Here is a 20,969-nt window from a genome sequence, read left to right as displayed (position 1 = left end):
GCATATGCGTATGTAAACCGATGCTTTGCATTCTTACTTGCAGCGCTAGTCGCTGAAGTCTGCGCCCCACCTTTTTTTCCTTCTCGGCGGCATGATGCTGACTTTTCAAACTCACGAGAACACCTAAAGCGAGTATGAAATTTCCAACGTTTTCGTTCCCGTTCCACTGTAAAAATGACACGCCGGCAAAACGCTTTTCTGTCGTTATTCACCCGTTGGTCACACGCTCAAAACGCTCGTCTTACGTTGACAAATCGCTCGTCGCGCGCCAGTGACACGTTAGCGCACGCTAATGGTTTTTAGGGGTATCTTATTCGGTCGCTGTTACACGCTTCTCGTGCGTTAGACACACGTTAATCACACGGCAGATGTGTCATCCGCGTTTGAGAACGCTGAAAAATAGAACGATTGAAATGTTCAGAGGAGGTTGACCAGAACCTTTACGTAGGAAAATTCTTGAATGAAGGTACCACTGTGCTTACATCACTCTGTGAAGAAAACCTGAGCTTGACAAAAGTCCCCAGCGTCTGCATGGCAACAGCAACACAGCATTGCCCTGACTCACTTTTTTGGGGGAGGGGGGGGCATGTAGCTGGAAGGCCAGCAAAGGAGGAATGAGATTCTCTGTTTTCTCACTTTACTTTGCCCAACAGCTGAATCGTGATCCGTGTTGAGTTTAGAAGCTCGACGCCGACTTGACGGGGAGGAAGCAAAAAAAGATGGCGCGTTTGTTTGCTCGGCACAAGATTAGCCATTTGGCGCAAGCTGCACCGGCAATCACACACATCATGTGCTTCATAGACAGACCGCAGTCAACCAATCCGCACTGTCATTTTCTCCAATTTGTAACAGCGCGATGGGGCCCGGCAAAATGCTTTTGCCGCTTGGGCGTCTTTCAGCGTGACGGCTGCGTATTTTGTCTGTTTCCATTAGCACCAGGCTGTCGGTACCGCGGTCACCCTCTGTCTGAGAGCCACGTCCCAGAACAGATTGCGGTCAGACTTTTAGTTCTTTTTACTTTAAATAAGCACCATTGACTATATGACTATGATACAGTTACTTTCAATACAAACAATGGCATCGCCATTATTTGCTACCAAACATTAAAAAGAAAAAAAATGGATATACAGTACATACAGTATCGCGGTTCATGATTAGCTGATTTGGTTCACAATGGGCACAATTTAGGGATCAAATCCAGAAGACAAAATGTTTATCTTTTGTGTGAGCGGAAACAAATACAGTGATGTCTCGGTTCTCGACCACAATCCGTTCCAGAAAACGGTTCGAGAAGTGATTTGTTCGAAAACTGAATCGATGTTTCCCATTACAATGAGTGGAAAAGGAAATAATGCGTTCCAAGCCTAAAAAAAAAAAAAATGGGCTTTTTAAAGTTATTTTTTTTAGCTTTTTCTGATAATAAACTGCATAGTAGAAATACATGTACAGTTTAAATACTTTATAGGATGAAAAAAAATTAATAAATATATTTATTTTTTGCTTATAATGTATGCTTTAGTAGTAGAGTAGGCTAGGCTGGGAGTGCATTGCCGTATCTGTAGCGACTCGGCCCCCCAGCCTTGTAAACTTGTTTTGTATTAACAAAAGTGCAGAATAACTTTAAACAAGCAATAATGAGGGTGAAAAACAAATCAAAAAATATATATATTTTTTACAAAAAGTATCATAAAAAACATTAAGTCGTAACTCGGGTTAACGAAATCTTTGACTTGTATTTATTTTTTGCTTAAAATGTATGCTTTAGTAGTAGAGTAGGCTAGGCTGGGAGTGCATTGCCGCATCTGTAGCGACTAAACTTTTTTTTTTTTTATGAACAAAAGTGCAGAATAACTTTAAACAAGCAACTTACCTTCTTTGGAGCCATGATTGGGGGTTAATACGGTCGTCATCGCTCCATAAGAAGAAAAACAACAGTCACTACCGGGACACGTATGGCTGCGTTATGATACAGGATAACAAAAGTGCGCTGGTTGCGCCTTGTGCGTTATGTCATTGCCGGGATTTTTTTCGGGGGGCGTTCGAATTGACAATAACAAAACGCGTCAGGGGTGGGTCAGCTGTTTGCGCCGCGCACATTATGTTATTTCTGGGGGGGGTTTCTTCCCGGGCGTGGGAATTTACAACAAAGCGCGTCGTGGGTCAGCCGGTCTGGCCGCGCGCAATATGTTATTTCCGGGTTTTGTCGGGGGCGTTCGAGTACCGATTTTCGTTCGAAAACTGAGTTGTTCGAGAACCGAGGCTTTACTGTAAAAGTGTATTTAAAAACCCGGAACCAACCAACTGTAAATTCTAAATGGATAAAGTCCCGGATGAAATATGACAGCTTCAATCTGTTCTTTTTGGAAATGAACGATGCACACCAGCTTCAACAGATCTCACTGACAAAGCACAGAAATGCAAAATTCACAACAGGTGACCCAGGAAGAGACCAACAGACGTCCAAGGTGGCCCACTTCTCACTTTTCTGTGACTCTTCCAGTCTTTCTGTTTTCGACCTGATAATGACACTCCTCAGTGGCCACTCCCCTCTGACGCCCAAGGAAATTTTCATGACTCAAACACCTGTTGTGGATTTTCGTATTCTGGTTTTCGCGAGAGAACAACAACGAGCCGCAACGAACGCGGATTCGCACAAAAGGCAAGATGGCTAACGAGTTAGCCCATTAGCAGCCGGCCAATTCTACAGTACATTCTCATTCTCGTCACAGACAAAGACACTACAGTTTAGAACGTGATTGCAACTCCAGGTGGACAAAAAATAATGCCTACATCTCATGTGCGTATTTTTATTGGTATTATGCATAAAGCATTACAATATTTATAAAGGGCAAAATAAATAATCTCTGGTTGCTATTCCCCAGATTCTCATCTACCGCGGGGAGTTCTGTAAAGTCAACCCCGTGCCAAAGTTGGGAATGTTGTAGTGGTTTTATCGTAACACTTCTGACCATGTTGGGTGAAATAATTACTACTCTGAATCGGTCCATTGAAGTATTTCTCTATATTTAGATCGACATCTGCTTAACGTCGCATTTGGTATCACAACAGGCTCCGCGTCTGCCAGCAAGCCAAAGCCACAAGCAGCTGGTTCCGACCTTCACTCAGCCAAGTCATCAACACACTCTGGAGGCCATTTTGGTCAAAGGGGTGCAAGCGCGCTTTCCCGAAACCGCCGACAGTCGTATGAGTTTCGCGACGGAGAAAAACTTCAGTTTCCAATCAGTGTCCAACTGTGTTGTCTTCCACTGGCGAGCCCGACCACTCGGAAGCTAATGAATTCTCGCGTCAAAACAGCAGGTCGTGGCTGAGAGTTGGCCCTCCATCCGCTCATTGACAACCTTGGCCGCCGTTCCCCCACTCGCGCTGATTATAATGGAGCCGCGTGATATTCAAGCACTCCAGAAATTTGGAACGACTTCATTCTCCGACGCTATTGGACTGATACAAAACTGCAAAAAGAGTCGAAGAGCTAGCAGTTACTGAGCGCGAGTGAACACTATGGGATATCGTACAAATCGCGCTTGAACTTGCCTTTTTTTCCCCTTTACCGAATTGCAGAAATGCATTTACCGAATCCGTTTTCTAAATGGAATGCAGTGTTTGTCATCGATGGCGCCCCAATTGGTCAATTCATTTTATGAAATATTTTCATGGGATGTTCGAATCGCTCTATCTGAATTTTCTAACCTCTTGTTTCCATTCCGTGTACAGGTTGATGCTGGACTTCGGACAGAAGGCTGCGACTGAATCAATAGCGGCTCCGCTACTCTGTTTTTGTCCTTCTGCTTCTAGATGAATTCACAATTTCACAAAAATTGAGCAAAAATTTAATAACCATCAACTACTTTTTTATTATTTTGCCACCCGTAACACCATATTTCGCCGGCAAAATGGGTTCAGGGTATAAAATGAAAACCCAAATCAACTCAAATAAATTTGAGCGTTTCATTTTTCCATGAATTCTTGTTAGAACCGGGATGCATATTCATATCATATTCATCTTAGCCTTGACACAACTCTACAAGGCTGCGTGCTTTTATGACCACGATGCACCACGCACGGCGGACGAGGAAATGACGCACTAGAAAAGCTGCAGCAAAATCTTAATCGACACACGGCGCGATGCGTGTCACTTGACGGAGAACACGGCATCCGATCTGTGACGTCACGGCGACACGAAAATTAATTACACTGTAAAATAATTGATTTTTTTTTTCTTTCTTGTATTAAACCCTTGTTTTTAATTTGAAATATCGATCGGAACTCTGCCCTCTGTAATCATCGGAAGCACTTCTAACCCTGTACGGTAAATAAATTGTACACAGTCCAGTATTTGGGTCACTTGCGACCTGTAGTCCATTTTTTTCCGACTGGTGTTATACGCTATAAAAGATTATTTGACACGACCCACAACGCTGTTTAAAAAATGGGGACGCCAACATGATGGCGTTGAAAAATGTGTCGGACCCACCTCACGACTACTACTGCAAATAACACCTCGGTTTTATAGGGAGCTTTATGAAAATATGAACATCGTTTGTTTACATAATGAATTAAAATCATCCCCCAGGTCACCAAACTGCTACTTTGGTTGGGAATGTTGGGCCGCCCCAAATTGCGGAAGAATTTCCCTCATTATCAAATGCAAAAACAGGATGTAGCTGTTTTTAAAACCATAATGTACAGCTCTGGTAAAATAAAATAAATGAAACAAAATATGTGTGTACCCCGCCTCCTGCCCGGTGACGGCTGGGATAGGCTCCAGCACTCGCCGCGACCCTTGTGAGGATAAGCGCCTAAGAATTTGAATGGATGGATATATATGGACGGACGGACGGACGGACGGACGGAGGGACGGACAGACAGACAGACAGACAGACAGACAGACAGACAGACAGACAGACAGACAGACAGATAGATAGATATAGATAGATAGATAGTAGATAGATAGATAGATAGATAGATAGATAGATAGATAGATAGATAGATAGATAGATAGATAGATAGACAGATAGACAGATAGATAGATAGATAGATAGATAGATAGATAGATAGATAGATAGATAGATAGATAGATAGATAGATAGATAGATAGATAGATAGATAGAGAGGGAGGAACAGACAGATAGATGGATAATTTTCCATGTTTTGCAAATAAGTGTTTGTAATTTAAGGAGCTGTGTTGTCATTAGTTTATACAATAAACTGTATACCGGTATATCTTCCACAATCATACAGTGCAGTGGTACTTTGAGCTGTGTTTTTTTTTTTTTTAAGATGACAAGCTGTAGTTTGGTTGACTTTTTTTTTTCTCTTGCGATACAAGCAAAACAGAAAGATGTGAGTGCACTTCAACCCCCCCACCACTAGATGGTAGCAGCAAACTTCACGACATCTGGCCACTATCAATTCACATTGATTTCCTTGCAGAGAAATAGTCACGTTATGCTCTCATTTTCATTCATTTTTTGATTGTTTTCAGGAAATATTTGTTTTTATGCAGTACAATACTTTTGAGCACCATTTTTCTTCTGGAAAAAAATGGATTTCCATGAAAGTTACTGTACAAATGTTCGGAAATGCGGGCGTGTTCAGGGAACAAATTAAACTTGGATCTTGGAATTTAATAAGTTACTGGTATGTTGTTGGTATTTTATTTTTTTTATATTTTTACTCATAGATGTACTTGGAAAAACCTAAATCAGACCAAATGATAATTTTGCAATGGTCTCATTTTTTTCCAGTGCTGTGATAAAAATAAGATATAAGTACTTTTAGCCTTTGAGATAAAGTTGAAGAAAGTCAAAGTGGCTCTTGTATCCTTCCTTCAGTTTTTCAATTTGCAGGCCTCTGCGAGAAAAATTTGGACACCCCTGCCGCGGACCTCCTCCGGAGTGGCCCGAGACAGATGAAACGGACGACAGATGTGGGATCAATCGCGGCGAATAATACGTATCGTAAAAAGGGGTGGGAGAAATAAAGATGAGGAAAAAAAAGATGAGCGGGAAAATACGACAACCAAGCGGCGTGAAACCAAAGCTAGGGGCCGAGTCACCGCCGTCATCGGCGGGAGAGCGGAAGACACTCATCAGACCACGGCGGACGTGACCTTGGCGACTTAACTACCACTTTCTCCCCGGACTCGCGTCCCCAAAAACTGGCTCACGTGTTGCTGCGGCTGTGAATTACACAATTGCTCCAGCCCTTTATCTAAAGACCGTAATTATGCCGAGGCAGCTGCGGTAATGACATCGTAGTCCAGTAGTGGTGGCGCCGCACAGCGAGAGAACTCCTTTTATATTCTCCTTCCTTAGTGTCTTGCGGGTTTCAGCAGGGTAAACCTCACCTTGATTCAAATTAGGTTAACAATAATTCTTCAAAAAAGACATACATTATCTGAGCCGCTAAACCTCACAAGGCTCACGGGAGAGCCGTAGCCTATCCCAGCTAGCTTCAGGCGAAAGGCGGACTACACCCTGGACTGGTCGCCAGTCAGTCGCAGGGTAGATATCGGCACCATCACCGAGCGGGAATCGATCCCACGCTGCCCACGCCAAAGTCAGGCGTTGTGTACCACTACACCAGCACTGACCTAATTTATGGAAATCATACTTCAAATACAAGTTCAATCCATCTTTGATTTCCACCTTATTAAGAAACCAAAGATGAAAAACGGAACTACGATAAAAATTGCTGATCTGTTCGTTGTAGGATAATCACTTAGCTTATTTTGGAACTCGGTACGGTGTATTGTGTACAGTTGATCACCATGAACCATGTTGTCACCGTCATAAACGTTCAAATGCCAAGTATAAAAACATAACACGTCTTCTCAACCTCAACATATGAAGACTGCGAATTGCGTCGACGGACGGTAACTTGACGGATTGAATAAGAATTGGATAACTTCCGAGCTACCGATTGTTAAACTGCCTTGAAACAACCACTCGCAAAAGGCAGACGCACTGTTGATCCGGTCTTGGCTAGATTGCGGTCTGAAGACAAAGGACACGCAATCGTCAGTCCAGATACATCCAAGCGGACATCTGCTGCGTTGCAAATGTTGCATCGAAACGGGAATTCGGAACGTGTATTTTTAAAAAGTTGAGTAACGGAAAAACATCAAATATATCACAAAGGAATTCTTAAAGACACAGTTGCACAAGATACAGTACGTGCGCTATTTTGTCTGCACATCTTCTTCTTTACCTTTCGGCTTGTCCCGATTAGCGTGTCATCTTTTTCCATCTCAGCCTCTCTGGTGCATCTTCCTCTCCAACAACCACAGTCCTCATGTCCTCCCTCACCACATCCATCAACCTTTTCTCTGGTCTTCCTCTCTCTCTCTCGCTCTTTTGCCTGGCAGCTCCATCCTCGGCGCCCTGAACACCTCGGCAGTCGTCATTCCAGTCTTCCGGGAGCGCTTCCTGTCCATCTCTTGCCGAAGGGCCACACAACATTCTTCCTTTCTCAACTTCTCTGCTCTACTTTTGTCTTCTTAATCTTCCCACCCGCTACCAGAGTCACGCTACACAGCGCCATCCTGTGCTGTCGAGCTACACTCTCCGCCACCACTACATTACAGTGAGTAACCTCCTTCAGATGACATCATCTCCACAAAATCCAATCCACCTGCGTGCTTCTACCGCCGCTCTTGTAGGCCACTCTATGTTCTTGTCTCTTCTGGAAATAAGTGTTCACCACCACCTGACCCTCAAAGTTCCTTTGCTGGATACCGTACTTAGCCATCACTATTTATATTGGGCTATTTTGTCTGCATATACTGTCTTTTTTTGTTTTTTGTTTTTTTTTGCAAAATCATCTCCTTTATCATGGATGGATTCTCAGATGAAGACATTCTAATATACCCAAGTATTCCACCTTCTGCCATTCTTCTTCTTTTCGAGACAATCTTAGCCAGCTCTTCCTTTAAAATAACCCCTACTCCATTTCTCTTCCCATCTACTCTGTGGTAGAATAATTTAAACCCTGCTCCCAAACTTCTAGCCTTACTACCCTTCCACCTGCTCTCTTGGATGCACAGAATATCAACCTTTCTCCTAATCATCATGTCAACCAACTCCTGAGCTTTTCCTGTCATAGTCCCAACATTCAAAGTCCCTACACTCAGTTGTAGGCTCTGTGCATTCCTCTTTTTCTTCTGACGATGGAGTCGGTTTCCTCCTCTTCTTTGTCTTCGACCCACAGTAGGTGAATTTCCACCGACGCCCTGCAGGTTAGCAGCGCCTTCTGCCATTAACAGTGACAAATATTAGTTTGGGAGATGGCGAGCTCCGAAAAGACACCAGAAATGGGCTGTTTAGGAATTTGATCACTGAGAATTTTCAATCGTGTGGAATCATATTTATCGTTTCAATAAATTGAAAATTATGTGTAGGGCAAACGAACCGTAACAGTAAGCTTTTCCATGGCAAATGCTCGAATTGAACATCAAATTTGAGCGACGTTCACCCGCACTAAAAACGCTGATTTTAGATTGAAGACTTCAGATGCGTTTCCTGTTTCTGGAGTTTTGACCTGATGCGAATTTTTCTTCAATCCCTTTCTCCGCTGTTCCGGATGATTTATTTGTGTCCGTTGCGCTGCACACCTGCAATTCCACCTGACATCTCCTTGGAAGAGTAAGACAACATTTCCAATGTCAGAAATCTAAGGGGAGGGGGGGACGGGGGGTTTCACTTAAGCACGTACGAGATTGCAAAATCGTTACCCGGCCGCCGGGCGTTCCCGCGAACATTTTGCACCGGCGGCTTATCGCATCACCATGTAAAGTGCAGGCTTGCCTTTAATTGCCAGACATATTCTGCGTGGTGTTTGCCTCCACTGTGATATTTAACAAGCTGTCTGCAGGCCGGCGAGTGGGCCAGAGAAGTAAAAGTCATTAGCGTTCCTGATTCCATATCTCCTCTGCGCTTGAGGGAGAAGGTCATTAGCACTGCACCCTGTGTCAAAAGAGCCTCCGCATTGGTTCTATCGCCTTCTGCGCGCTGGCGTCACCCATTTGTGGAGCGCCCGGGCGTGCGGTGGGGGTGGGAGAACCAGCTGAGATGAGGTCGGATCACAAATAAAGAGGTCAGCTGTTTTTCTTTGAGCGGCGGGTCAAAACGAGCCCTTTTTGTTGCCCGGGCGATCAAACACACCGAGCGTCGTTCGTCACCGCCGCGACTGCCGGCGGCTCGCGTCGGACCAGCCTTGAAATGACTTTCTAACAATGAGGAAGAAAAGATTGGATTTGCTCGATGAGGGCAAAAAGAAAAGCGCATCATTTTTTTTCCTGATTCCATTTGGGCCTTTGCATATTGGCAAAGTCTTGTTAGCGCTACAGAGGAAGAGGCGGCTACAAAATGAGGGATCGTCACAATTTCTTTAAACTGCATTTGGCTACTTTCGCAACACACCGGAAAACGCCATTTGCAGTACGAATGGACGTTTCAACTGTTTATGCCGCCATTGAAAATACAGAGCACATACCTCACAAATGTCTTTTTTTTTTTTTTTTTTTTTTTTTGTACGAACAACACAATCATAAGTGGATATAGTTATGACAGCAAAAAAAGGGGAAAGAAAGATTACACAGCGGGATGCAGTAGTTTTTCATATGGTTGCTGGGGGCTTTTATTTACTCAACTACTAAGAATAACTATTAGGGGTAAGACTATTATGACTCTAAATTTCAAGTTGGAGTTTAAAACGGAATAAAACGCACATAATTTAATCATTGAAAGAAAAATAAATGAACAAATAGTCTCCACATAACCCGACTTCAAAGCTAATACTGCACTGGAAACTAGTTAACAGTATCTAAGCCGGTAAAACCTCCGACTGGGATCAATCCGAGAGACCAGGTGTAAAATGCAAAAAATATTGCAGTTTCACAGCATCATGGTATTGCTATTACAGTACTAAAATTGATTCTTTTGAAATGTTTTAGTATATAACAAGAACTTTGTTTTATCCCATCCGACAAGGTCTGTAAATACAAATTGTATGAAGAAAATAATTGAATAGTAGAGCAATCAAAGTATTTATTTCTCAGAAAAGTACTTCACTGCTATTTGGCAGTTTGTGAAGTTCTGAAGTTCCGGATAACACAAACTGACGTCCACCATGCAAGTTAGCTGGTTGATTAGTCATCTGTCTCAGTATCAACGATATCCTTTATTTCACCGAAGAGGATGCTATACAGTACCGTTACTTTGAATTTGTCGAAGAGTTTGTAAATGCGAGGTCAATACTCCTTCGAATAGCAGCCACTCTTAAAAAGAAAAATCCTTGCATTTTTGTAACTAGAACTTTGTAGAACCGCAGTACAGACCGGTAAGCAGCCCATACCTACGCGTGACCATGTATTCTTGCGCCACTGCACCGACTACATCACTGCGTGACGTACCACGTGAGACCTCGAAATGTCAGAATTACACTCGATAGAGTATTTTTTTTTTTCAATCTAATGAAAAAAACATCAAGTATGACTAACTGAGTGTATTCTCATACCAATCTGGAAAGTGTTCATTGACAGATATTCGTCGGGAGCATTGTAAACTGAGGACACCCCCGGACAATGACGCTTAACCAAACGAGCAGATTTCCTTCTGCTCTTAGCGGTGTGCACGCTAATTGGCAACGCTGGATAACGAGAATAAAGCTTTGGGCAACACATTCACTACTAATCCAATGAGGAGGCTGTCTGGAATACACTTTGGTACAACAAAGCACTGATAAAGAATTGGAAGTCCTGGGTGAACGGAAGCGAGGCGAGAAGAGCGACGGTAAGCGAGCCAGGCAGCGGATAAAGAATCCGTCTGTCTCGTATGCAGATTGTTGCCGACTGCCTGTCACGGTGGGCCCAAATTACCTTTGCTATCTCGCAAACGCTCGTGGCGGCTGCCTTGTCTTCCCCATTCCAGATCCAACGGCACAGCGCCACCAGAGACTCTTGTTTTTCCACACCTGCGTCACCGTGCACGTGCCATCGACCTCTATTGCTCCACCCCGCGCTCTGCCTAATTGAAACAGATGGACGGGCCGGGCCGGGCCGGGCCGGGCGAGGAGGCGCCCCTGAGGGGAACGCTGATGGAAAGAAGAGGCGAGAACGGGGACCTTGTTGAAGTTGTTACGAACGTAACGCATTTAAAGTGCCTCTCACTTGTCCAGAACGTGCCCACAAAAAATGCGCCACTGCTTGGAAGGCAGGAATACTCCAAGTAGTGGGGGGGGGGGGGGAGATCTGAACGCTAGCAATGACGTCATCAATCAAATTTTCGTTCCAGTTAGAGGAGACGAAGATTGTGTTTGGAATCATTTACTCGTTCATTACTCCCTCGTACAGATGGAAAGTCATAAGAATTGAGCAATTCTTATTTGATTAGTTACTGATTGGCTGGCAACCAATTCAGTGTGTACCCTGCCTCCTGTCCGTTGACAGCTGGGATAGGCTCCAGCACTCCCGTGGCCCTTGTGAGGATTAGCGGCTAAGAAAATGGATGGACGGATGGATGGATGGATGGATGGACAGATGGATGCTTACTGTATACCGTGTATTGATGGAATGCCTCTTCAATTGTCATTGGGTGAAGGTATGTAATAATACAAATGACACACGATACCAGTGATGTACTTTTATGGTACGGTCGTACTGAACACAAGTATTCCCCACCATTGGACAAATGAAGTTTTGCCAGTAAAGTATTGCAAGTATCATCTGTTCGTGTGAAGTATAGCCAAATTTTGAAAAAGTTCTCAACCAATATATGCATCCTCCGTGTGATGTCGTCACTCATTTTTGAGGAAAGAGAAATATCCGTCCATCTTCTGCTTATTGGCCGTTGGGTCGCGGGGGTGGGGGGGGGGGGGGGGCAACAGCTGAATCAGGGTAGCCCAGAATTCGCTCTCTCCAGGCACTCGGTCCAACTCTTCCAGGTGGATCCCGAGAATTTCCCAGGCCAGCCAGGATTATAAAGTCTTTACAGCGTGTCCTGGATCAGGGGTCGTGCCTGTAAAACCTCACCAGGTGTCCGGGGTGGGGTTTGGTACCCTAACCAGGTGCCCAAGCCACCTCATCTGGATCCTCTCAATGCAAAGGAGTAGCAGCTCCAATCTGAGCCTTTCCTAGATGAGTGGGGATTTCCTCGTATAGCCGAGGGAAAGACGCTTGCATCTGTGATCTTGTTCTTTCGGTCACGACCGTACCTCACGTGTGGAACGTAGATTGGCCAGCAAATTGAGAGCTTCACCTTTCCCCTTCGCAGCTTGTTCTTGAAGAACAGACTTTAATAACAGACTGATAAGGATTCAAATTCAACTCCAAATTAAAGTTGTTGATTTAACGGAAGGCTGTCCGATCCTGTGGCTCATAAAGCACACCCACCCCCGCATTGTCGTCATCAAACATTTGATTATATGTTAGTCATCAGAAGAGAAACGATGTTGGGTAAAATCTGTGATCCAAACATAACTAAATTCGGCCCTGCTTACCTTTTGGTTTGACATGGTGTCGCTTGGAATTGGCAGATCTTCGCCCAGGCTAGCTGGCAAGTTGTGGGTGGAAAAAAACTTTCTTTGCGGGCAGTATTAGGTAAATTGGCCACATTTTTGTCATAATACATAAGATTTCAGAACAGTACACTCCCTTTCTATGTGCATTAAAATGACTCTCGAGCCAAATCCTTTGTGAGGAGTTACAGCAACACCTTCTGTTGTGGTCCAGGGCACAAAAAAACATAAATGACATAGTTCTACGTCGCTGGGATCACATGAATGGGTTTTTAAATAATGCAGAACTACGTAATTGGTATTTTAATGCAAAAAGATATATACATCCAGGTTTTGGAGAAGCATACGCTGCCATCCAAGCAACGTCATTTTCATGGATACCCCTGCTTTTTTTCCAGCAAGACTATGCCAAACCACATTCTGCACATGTTACAGCGGAGTAAAAAACTGTTTGAACTACACTGGCCTGCCCGCAGTCCAGACCTGTCTCCCATTGGAAATGTGTGGCGCATTATGAAGTGTAAAATGTGACAAAGGAGACTCCGGACTGTTGGACAACTGAAGCGGGAATGTGACAGAATTCCACTTACAAAGCTTCAACAATGAGTGTCCTTGTGTATTGAATGTTGCGAAAAGAAAAGATGATTTAACACAGTTGTAAACGTGACCCTGTGCCAGCTTTTTAGAATGTCTTGCACCCAAAAAAAGGTCATTGTTAAAAACTAAAAACAATAAAAATGATGAATTTGTATATTAGATATCTAGTCTTTGTCACGAATTCAATGAAATAAAGTTTGATGTCCAAATCGGTGTATTCTATTTTTATTGATATTAAACGACTCACGACTCAATTTGATTGGAATTGGGGGTGTAACATAAAGGCAAAATTCAGAGCCGCCCCATCAAAACCTGAATTGAATTGTGAATAAAAAAATACCCAATCACGTGATTTTGTCACCTTGACTTCAATATTTCTAGCACAAGAATGTGGTCACTACGCTCTGTTTGATGGAAAAGAACGCCAAGCGCCTCCACACGTCGTTTACGTTGACATTCAGCTGCCCCCCTCCAGGACCCGCTTCAATGTTTCAGCCTTTTGACATTATACTGGCACTTTAATCTCCCGCTCTGCATCATGCATTGTTGGTGCAGTACACTGTCTTATGTTTGTGGACCTGAGATGTTAGTGTCGGTAAAATGTCAAAATGAAAACCGTACAAAAGAACCGATCACAGTGGGCTTAAGAGGCCCTTCAAGTGGTTGGACAGCAATCACAAAGGAATGCATTGTACTTCAAAAGCAAGGGGAAAGTATTCACCGTAGACAGCGGGTACATTGTTGCTCCAAATACAACGCGGTCATTATGTTAAACTTCAGCAGGAAAAACGTATTAATTGCAGTCGGAATCAGAATAATTGGGAAATGGTATCGATAATTGCGACTGTGTGATTCCTACCTGCGGAGCCGAACATCAAGAGGTGACAAAAAGAGCTTCAGGGTCTCATCAGGAGCAAAAAAAAAAAAAAAAAAAGTGGAAATAATTCTGTAATTGAATAGGAAGAGGCCCTAATTAATTAACAGCGTGAAAAAGAAAAGTGACTGCGTCTGCGCGTCTGCAAAGTGTGACTGCTGCCCCCGAGGCGAAGTCTGCGAGGGAGGAGGCGACGCCGGCCTCTCTTTGTCGGCAGCGGTAAGACGATCCCTGCTGGTGAAACGATAACCGGGCCGTTCGGACCGGGGCGGACGCGCTCGGCTGAGTCGAGCTGAGCCAGCCTTGGACGGACCATGAACCCCATTAAATGTAGGTGTGTGTGTGTGTGTGTATTGACTGAATATTTACTATCTGTGTGAGAGAAAAGAGAAGGACACAAGCCTGGCAGGATTGGTCAGTTATTAGCCATCAATACGTGTGTGTGTGTGTGTGTGTAGGTTTCCACATGAGGCAGGTTCAAAGGTCACATGGGAAGCAGAACTGGTTGGAAAAGAAAGTTTTGCGGAGGAAATTGGGTAAACAGCGCGCCAGATCACTTTTTTAACCAATGTTTAAACTCTCCCTCTCTAGGCAGTCGTGATCTACGCACGCATTAATAATTAAATACCGTGTGTTTGTGTGTGTGTGTGTGTGTGTGCGTGTTTGTGCGGGCCCGGGACGGATCCGAGTTTTTTTTTTTTTTTCCTCCGACTGCGGTTCTGTCGCCGAAAAAGTCAGCGAAATCTCACTCCCTTTGTCGGCAATTTGCCAGATCCAAATTAGGGGGATAAGGAGGATTTGCGTTTGATAATTATCACTTCTAAGTGGTGGCGTGACATTGTTATCAGCGCGGTTACATATTTTGTGTACACGCGGTCGCACACGGGCATGCACAAGCCGGCCCAATTATTCCTCTCGCTCTCCCACCTGAGAAGGGCGACGCCTGCCGCTCATGGCAATGAGCTTCGTGGCTATTTAACAGTCTGCGAATCAGCCCTCCTCCGAACTGATGTGGTCTGTAATTGAGCCCCTCCTGAAAATACAAAACACAATGAATAACACATTCTCGGCCAAGGATGGGGGTCACCTTCAAGGAAAGTTGATTCCCGCTGGGCTCGAGAGTACACAGGCACACGTATTAAACACGTTATGCTTCATGAACTGCAAGAAGAGCCGGAGGCCTTCACACTTACTGTCTAAGTTAGCAGGCCCTGGAAAAACTCAGGTGGGACATTTGTCATCAGGTGGATGGAGAGGCTCAAGGAAAAATATTTTACTGATCATCAGTAAGCACGAAACAACACCCGGATCAAAATTGGCCGCCTTGGAAATGGTCGAACCGCAAGGGGCCCCTTACAAATCCCAGAATTTGTGCCTCCGTTACGCTTACAGATATGAGTTCACAGTGATACCAAACTCACTATAATTACCATCGATGTAATGAAGGGCTTTAATATTATTACGATCATTACAGCGAGTCCTCGGTCTACGGCTGAGATCCGTTCCTACAGTAGCGACTGAACTCGAATTGCGACTTTAAGTCTGATTCCACCATTGAAGTTAGAATCAAGCGCATTTTTTAAGGCTTAAGTCGAGGCTGCTATTGATTTATGTCCAAGGAGTTTTCTTCCGAGAGAAGCCTCGTCTGGAAATGTCTCCTCACGAAGTTAAAATGGACAGTTAACCACTGTACAGGGAGTCTTCGATCTACGACTGAGATCCATTCTAAGGAAGAAGTGAGTAAGTCGGATTCCACCGTTAAAGTCAGAATTGACATCAAAATTCTCTGAATAAAAAAACAAATACATTGAAATAAACAAGACGATGTACTTAGCATTACTGCTGAGAGGTGGATGGAGACCAAGAAGGGGAGGCGGTGCTTAGCTATTGCCAAGGAATCCTCGATCTTCTCCATCTCGACCGGTCTCAAAGAACCTTGTTTTGTGATCATTGTGTCCGACGTAGGAACGGAACCTTTCACATGCGCTAAAATACGGGCTTTGTCTTTAATCACTGTCACCACGGTCGACCGACTGCAGCCTTGGAGGTGTTGCTGTCTCTCCTTTCTGCGATCTTTTTATGATGATTTCCATGGTAAAGGATTTTTCTTTTTGTTTTGGCTGAAGAAGCATTGCTAAGAGACATTATTGTTATTATTTGGGGCGATAATGATAAAGTAGGGGGAGAAATGCGAAGATACTCCCGGCGCACAAAATGGCGGACGGGGGACGGGCCTCTTAGGTCGAGACCGTCTTAACCCAAGGACCGAAACAATAGAAGCCTACTATGAAGATACAGTTCTTCGAAAGCCTCTTCAAACTGCATTTTGTGTGGCTACTTTTTCCTGTGACAGCCATCTGAGCCGAATGAGCAAAAGTAGTTTATGCTAGTCCAACGAAGTGAAGCAGCGCGAGGACAGAGGGAAACGCGGCTTGCTCGGCTAACGATTCTGAAATTGCGACCCGTCAAGCTCATTTAGGTCAGAACGCTACGGAAGCATTTCAGCTACATGCTTGAGGGGGGTGGAAATCACATCGTCGATAAGATCCACTCAAAGGGATTTGAAAGAATCCTCAAAGCCACGGCAAACACATCCAACATGTAATCGCACTTTTAAAGACACAATCCACAAATTGATCTCAGTGGGGCACTGGAGAAAATGGAGTTATGATTTCAATTTCAACTTTGGTGCATCGCTACAGTCTGAAAGAAATTTGATTTTTAAAAATCAGATGCCCACAAGCTTGCAAAAATTTGTTAAAAAAAGAGAGACGAGATATATGATAAGAAAGAAAAACAGCGTACAACTTCTAAGAAATATAAAGATGTATGAACAACAAAAATATCAGCAGTCCTAATTAAAATACAGATTTATCGCTACATTAGATGCTAATTTTCATGCGTGATATGTTATGATAAAATGTGGTAATGGGCTAAAATATGAGACAATAAAGGCTTTAAAACTGTCTCAAAAGCCCCGAATACTTTGTATTCATATGATACTATCGTATCATGGTGAAGTGGAGATTTCTGGAATAATGGCGACAAAACCAAAATTAGGGAGTGGAGTGGTCATAACTGAAATACTTCAGGTTCACTTCGCTCCTGATCTGGTTGTAGACATGTCACGAACCTCCGTTGGGGGGGGCGAACCCAAATGCAGGACTTTCGAGGCAGAGGCATAATGTTCAATGTGGTTTATTCCGGAAACTGGGTCATACACGGTGTCGCAGTCCGACAAGGCAGAGGCACAGAAACGCTGGGCTAGGCGGGATCCAAAAGACATACAGCAAGGGTTCGATGACGCTGAAGCAAACTAACTAACTCAGCAGGACAGGATCAAAGAAAAGGGCACAGAATCGCTGTGACTAGGGTTACTCTAACTTACACGTAGACAGGGAGAGTCCAACAGGCAGTGAATGCAACTCACTAACGCAAGGCAACGAACTGGAAAATGGCAGTGACAAAAACTCCAACTTAAATGCCTGTCTAATTACAGTCCGCTCATGACAAGACGTTAGCTGCATTTCAATGGTAAATAACCAACAATGAGCAGGCTCAGCTAAGTTGGGTCGCTAACAGTGTAGCAGTGTCGTTGCCTGGTTTACTGCAAGTGGAAGAACTGTGAGTGACTTCCCACTCGGTGACAGTGTCTAAATAATTACTCAAGAAGAGATTTTTCGGGGTTTGGTTTCAAATCGATGTTGGCTCACGTGAAAAGTACAGCCTATATAAATCTGAGATTGTTAAATTTCATTGATCATTGAAATTTTCTTTGTGGGTGTGGGAGGTATTTTATTGGGTCATAAACGACAGCGGGGGTCGGACCATCTGTTTTTGAACAGACTTACAGTTACTTTTGCACTTTTGTCGTACCTTGGTAATAACTTGATAATAAATCGAGGACAGTGAATTTGAAATCCGACCGAGTCATTTTTGGGCTGCATGGACACGTGTTGGCTGGAACTTTTGTTAAGTCTGTTTTTCGTGAAAACAGCGCCCTGGGATTGACCGGCGACCAGTCCAGGGGGTAGTCCGCTTTTTGCCCTAAGATGACTGGGATATGACTCCAGTTGACCCGTGACCCTGACCAGGATTAGCGGTATTGAAAATTAATGGATGAATAGCAGTCGGTCGGTGCCATGTGTTGGAAAAGGAACTATTCATCCCTTGGTGTTGTCAACTATACAAATACAGCATATGATTTCTATCCTAATCTAAGCATTTTTTTTTTCCTTTATTCCACTTTAAAGGATTGCTGTGCCACTGCATCGCCCCTCTCCACGGAGCTCTTTGTTCAGCGAGTTGTGTTCTTTACGCCATCACGACTTTATCCCCTGATGGAGCCCCCCCCCCCTCCCCCCTTTCCAGTTATTTTGTGTGGCGCTTCTGTTTTGTTGACAGCGCAGGACTCGATGTACATATCCATCTGCCTCGCCGGGGAGCGTGTAAGCCAGCGTTGTCAGAAGCGGAGACGCCTGCGTTTGCATCATGAATATTTTTTGCACAACAGCGGCCTCAGTGCCCAGAAGAAAGTGCACCAGGCCAAAAAAAAAAAAAAGTCTCCGGTGATGACGCCTATTGATCACGCTACAAAATGTTGAGCATATTTAAGCGGATGTGGGCGCATATTAGAGACTTCTTTCACGCGCTGACGGAGGACAATCAGGCTCGCTGTGTTCAACGGTGATGAGATGAACATTTTTTCATTCCCATTCGATTTGGCGCGACGGCGACTGCGATGACAGCGGGAAGTGAAAAACACACAAGAGTACTTCAAAGCGGAGTTCCTGGAGAAAACCCGCCCAGGCACGGGGAGAAGATGCAAACTCCGCGCGGGCGGGGGCCCGGGATTTCAACCCCGGTCCTCAGAGCTGTGAGGCCAACGCTCCAACCAGTCGCTCCACCGTGTCGCCTTTGGTAGACATAATTTTTGCAATTATGTCTACAGGTTGATCACAACCGGTTAAGAAATTCAGTTTACGTTGCTGCCATACGAAAGGAAATACAGTAGCCTTGACTAAGAGTTGAATTAGTTCCATGTTCACAATTTTAACTCGAAAGATTATCGTTATATCATCTGTCTGCATGTTTTGCGGCACTGTTTACATTGTTGTTCCTCTTAAAGCGCCATATAAATGCTATTCATTAGCCCCTTAATTGCATTTTTCATGGGATGTTAGCAGTAAGCTAGCATGTATCCATCCATCCAGCCATCCATTTTCTTCACCGCTTATCCTCACGGGGATGGCGGGGAGTGCTGGAGCCTATCCCAGATGTCAACGGACAGGAGGCGGGGTACACCCTGAAATGGTCGCCAGCCAATCGCAGGGCACAGAGAGACAGACAAACAGCCGCACTCACAATCACGCCTCGGGGCAATTTAGAGTGTCCAATTAATGTTGCATGTTTTTGGAATGTGGGAGGAAACCGGAGTGCCCACCCGGAGAAAACCCACACAGGCAGGGGGAGAACATGCAAAGTCCACACAGGCGGGTCCGGGATTGAACCCGGGACCTCAGAACTGTGAGCCCAGCGCTTTACCAGCTGATCCACCGTGCCGTCCAGCTAGCATGCAGCTGTTTTAAATACACGACTTGTCATACTTTTTTAGTTTGACAACAAATTTCAACTGCTAGTGGGAATAAACATATCGCCTTTTTTTTATTTTATATATTTATTTCCTTATGTGCCAAACTTCTGCTTATTGTGGACTGGGCTCAGTTTCTCAGTTTTTTTTTCTTGCAAGTTAATGCAAAAAATAATACTTCTATGCCCCAATGCAGTCACTCACATTTGAAAAATGTACAGGTGTGGTCAGTCATGCCCGCAGATATAAAGTTACGGGTGTGTGTCGTTTGCAATTATGAGTGTACCCCTTTAAGAGCCGAGGGGGGCGGTGTCAGGTAAACTAGGAAGTCGAGGTAGCCTGAGCAGCAGAGACCGTCTGCTTCCGTGTTTAAAAAACAAAACGTCATGCTGTGGTTCACTGCACTTGATCAGTTTTCATGTGCGCTGACATTGTGCGACAAGTGCGCAATTGCGCAGTGGCGCAGCTTAGAGGGAACATTGGGGAAGGGAGGGAAGTGATGTGTTTCAATATCCATGTATTTCTACTCGTAACAAATTTTATTCGCGAGTGCGATGGCGCACGGGCGCATACTCGCCCGTCAAATCGTAGTGATAGCCAATGACTAGTCAGGTCACTCGGAGGGTAACGTAGTACTGTAAACTGAGGATGCCACAGACCTGGATATTGCAGTCAGTGTAAAAAAAAAAAAAAAAAAAAAAGTGTTCACAAAAACTGCTTTTTTAAAGAGACAGTAACAATCCGCCTGTTACTGACATTTTCGGCGAGGACTTTCGAATGTGGCTCTTGTATTGGACTCCACAGGACAGCGCCTGTGAGATCCGTGAGACAAGCGAGAAGCTGCTTCAGCACTGCAAGATGAACAATGCGGGAAGACGTTATCAAGCGTGACACAAAGAAATAGGGTGTCACTTTGTGGGCACCGCATTGGTAATTGATTCAAGGTATGGCAGCTGACATGCGCTGTGATGACCCCGAAGAGCTATCGGGTGAACCTCCGTGGTTAATAGCGCGCCGTGCTAATTCAGAGTCAAGAATCCAGTTCGACACTTTGAGGCGTTATACTCGCTAATTCATTTAGGTTCAATAAGCTGCCGGCTTCCTCGCCAAATGAATTTCATGTGATTAAGCCGAGCAGACGCCGGAAATGCTAACGAGAACGATGAGCCGCCGCTCTGTACTCGAGTCAGCGGGGACGCTGACGGAGCCTCGTTATGGTGCGGAGCAATTCCGGCGTGGAAATTTTCACACTCGTTCGGTCCTCCGCCGGTGTTAATGATGACAGCGCTAACAGTTAATTCACCATTAAGGGGGATAAACGATGAAATATTTCCATGTAATGCCGTATGTTTCATATGACAACACATTTATGTG

At 44.4% G+C, this 20,969-nt stretch overlaps 1 long non-coding RNA gene across 2 annotated transcripts in view; it reads right to left on the bottom strand.

Moving 5' to 3' along the window:
• The window catches only part of LOC133501744 (uncharacterized), a 75,145-nt gene that overhangs the window by 42,563 nt on the left and 11,613 nt on the right, over positions 1 to 20,969 (bottom strand). For both annotated transcript variants that reach the window (XR_009795264.1, XR_009795263.1), the window contains exon 2: positions 14,933 to 15,038. This is a non-coding gene — a long non-coding RNA (uncharacterized LOC133501744). The remainder of the gene's footprint in view (positions 1 to 14,932; positions 15,039 to 20,969) is intronic.

Source organism: Syngnathoides biaculeatus, chromosome 6, assembly GCF_019802595.1.
Source record: "Syngnathoides biaculeatus isolate LvHL_M chromosome 6, ASM1980259v1, whole genome shotgun sequence".
Lineage (NCBI taxonomy): Eukaryota > Metazoa > Chordata > Actinopteri > Syngnathiformes > Syngnathidae > Syngnathoides > Syngnathoides biaculeatus.
Note: the sequence above shows the minus strand (reverse complement) of the source record. Positions and strands in the feature narration are given on the sequence as shown.